Source organism: Parasteatoda tepidariorum, chromosome 10, assembly GCF_043381705.1.
Source record: "Parasteatoda tepidariorum isolate YZ-2023 chromosome 10, CAS_Ptep_4.0, whole genome shotgun sequence".
In the NCBI taxonomy this organism is placed as follows: domain Eukaryota; kingdom Metazoa; phylum Arthropoda; class Arachnida; order Araneae; family Theridiidae; genus Parasteatoda; species Parasteatoda tepidariorum.
The window spans coordinates 29,309,047-29,312,640 of NC_092213.1; positions in this window are offsets into that span (position 1 = coordinate 29,309,047).

Genomic DNA, 3,594 nt, shown 5'->3' on the forward strand with positions numbered 1-3,594 from the left:
AGCTAGTTCACTTTTTCGTCACAGAAGACGCGAAATTTTCATCTGGAGCGCAAGAGAGTCAATATTATGTTATTGACGAAAGTAAAAGCCGGCACGTTAACCTTTTCATCTGAATTCGTGTAGAATTTTGAGGAAAAAAAAATATCGTTTGCAAACATGGCTTTGTTGTTGGAAGGAAATGTTTATAATAATAATAAACGCAACTCATTTTCAAGGTTGCCCCAAACGACCATTCTTTTCTAATGGTTTTTCATAACGCGCTTGTTATTTAGAGAACAGGATCTAGTCGCTTAAAAATTCACAAAATGATAATTGAGTTCTTGAATTCATATCTAGACGAGGTTTCAAAGGGTTTTTCTCTGGAAAATTGAAATGTCGTCCACAATATCTGATACACTCCAAAACATTTATTTCAAGGAGATTAAATCCATTTGCGATCATTACACAATTTTCTAACAATGAATTTATTTTTTATTCTTTCATCTTGCTGTGAATAATTCTCATCAGTCTTTTGATTTGAAAGGATTTAAAAACATATAAATTTTTGCTCTTATGTTAAACAAAAGTTACCTTAGTTAAATTGGTTTGGCGTATCGTTAAATGTAGGCAAATCTTAGAATAAAATATATTTAATCCCATTTAAACGCCTGAGATTGATATCTAGCAGGGTTGGCATGATTTAATTCATGAATAAAATTACGATTAATATCATTTAAATTTCTAAAAAAAAATAATGATTAATATAAATCGATTTTAAATTCTTTTTTTAAAAAAATCCTTAATTTAAAACAATTGATATTAAAAAAAATTACTATTTTAAGTTGATAATATTTAAGTACAATATAATTAATAAATATATTCCTTCTAATGTGAACTTTTAAAAGTCTGATTTTATACATAATGATAATTTTTTCTAAAGAAAAATTGAAAAGGGGATGTAGGAAAAATTATTATACTTCCAATTAGACTAAATAATTAAAAATAGACTTAATAAATAAAAGTTGACTAAATAAATAAATGTAGCCTAAATAAATAAATGTAGACTGAATAAATAAAAATGGACTAAATAAATAAAAATGGACTAAATAAATAAAAATGGACTAAATAAATAAAAATAGACTAAATAAATAAAAATAGACTAAATAAATGAAAACAATGACAACAAGTGGATTAAAGTTGCAAGAAGCTTTTAAAATATAATTAGTTGCATGCAAAATAGCTTGATGGTAAAAACATATTTTAATTATACCCATTTAGATTTATGTTTATGTAAATCTAAGTGCTTTTGAAATTTTTAATATAAGTGAGAGTCGATTGTGTGAAAATTAGTTCTGTTTCCTAGTGGATAAATTACACTTAACTTGTCAAAAAAAATAGACCTACTATATTGGCCTACAAAATCCCAGATGTCGACTAATTCACGGCGCTTGTGTAGAAAAGTATGTTTTGCAGCTATCCTTATTATTGATCATTTTATGATAGCTTATTATATGTTTTTTTTATTTATTCCAGCTTGTTAAAGATTCATATTATAACAAACGATATGGATTTCGTAGCACAGTTCTGTTTCATTTCGATAACCTCTGCTTTCGGGGCAAGACCCATTTTATGTGTGTCTATGCAGGGCTCAAGAAAGCTGTAGTGCAGCGGAGGAAGAAGACAACTATATCCAAGGCTAAACAAAGATTTTGCGACATCTGAGATTTTGTTTTAATTTGTAATATCACGAGATTTGTGGTTAGGAACAAATTTTTGTCAATATTTAGGTTTCTTTCTGTAAAGTTTATAAAATTATAAGAAATAAAGACAAATAAATAAAAGAAAAGAAAAAGGAAACGAGGTTAATCTCTAATTTTACAATTTTGATTTGAGAGTCTACGTCTGTTAATCGTGTTATCAACACAAGCTAGGACGTGTATTTTTTCTCTCCTTTATCTTTGAAATTATGTTTTCTTTTTTCAGTAATTTTTCTTTCAGAAAATATCTGAATATATCGTCGGTAAGATTTTAAATCTGGACACAGTTCAAAATACGTATGAACGTTCAAAATATGTTCAAAATGAACACAGCAAAAATCGAGACTCTTCAGTTTTAAACCCTAACTTAACCACTATACTACGAACTTACTCATCCGTACTGATGCAATTAATTTGTTGTTGTTTCTAATGCCATTTGCCATACCAGCAAGTCTGCTTGGTGAAACCAAGCGAATTTAAGGCAGAGGGTGCATTTATGGTTTTTCAGTGGCACAATCTGTGGCCAAGAATACATCGTCAGCCACACCCACGTCACAGCTCGTTTTGAAGGGTGATCTCATTCATACCATTCATTCCTCCACATATTGTAATTTTGACCTTAAACAGAGAACAAATGCTCTCAAAGGTATTAATCAGTACCCTCAAAGGTATTAATTTGTTATGGGAACTTGGAGGACTTCGTGACCCGACAGATTTAGCGAGCACTAATCACCACTTACTACACATGGAGTCTCCGCCGGCGGGGATCGAACTCACGACATGGGCCCAATGCCCTACCAACCAGGCTATCCCGGCCGCAACTAATTTAACTAAACTTATTTAAACGGGTCAAAATTTCGGATTTCGGTGTAGGGGTGGATAGGTATGGTATATTAAAAATATAATTTTTCACACGATGTCTTTTTATTCTGTTCTCAAAAGGTTGAAGTGTGCTCTAAAACTCTAAATTCATACAGCGTCAATTTACTACTACTGTTACAAATTTATAGCACATGTGACACCTTGTAAAAACAATTATTGATATTTTAAGTCTTTAAAAAATTACCAATTAGCTGAATGTACCAAGTGATTTATGCAAATGGGAAACATCTTATTACGAATTTATTTGGGTTCATTAGCTTATTCTCTATAAAAGAAAACATATTCATAAAAGAAGTTTGAAAAGTAGAATCAAATACAATGACCATTTTCGAAAATATGTATTTCGAACTGTGTTCATTTTCGTAAGCACATCTGTGTCCGGATTTAAAAACTCTTCGATGATATATATCACATTCGAATAATAAAAGAAAGTATAAAAGAAAATTAAAAATTATTTCGAATGAATTCCGATAATCATTTTCTAAACATTGATTTCTGCCTTTTTTTCCCTTATCAACGAATAATTGTTTTGTAATGCATATTTTATGCATAAAAAAATATACATTCTCTTAATTTATATTTTTATAAACCTTGATAAGAATAAAATCAGAAACGTCAACACATAAAGGATCTCAAAATATTTAGGCGAGAAAAGGAAGCGAAAACACTATCGAAATCTAACAAATCGTAGCATAAAAAGGCGGTACTAAAATTTTAAAACCGGTTTCATGGCAGGATAAAATTTAGATGGGTGTCTAATAATTGCCATACAGTGTTACCGTGAATACTCGAAATGAAGAGAATGGTGAATGTAAATAATCACATAGCCACTTTGGTGATTTTCTGAAATATTTGTTATATCCGATTTGATATTAATTTATTCGTTGATGTTATTAAGTTTATTCGATATTTTAATATTTGCTGAGAATAGATTAGGAGAAACATCAGTGTTCAGATATATATTCTTTTTTCAGTA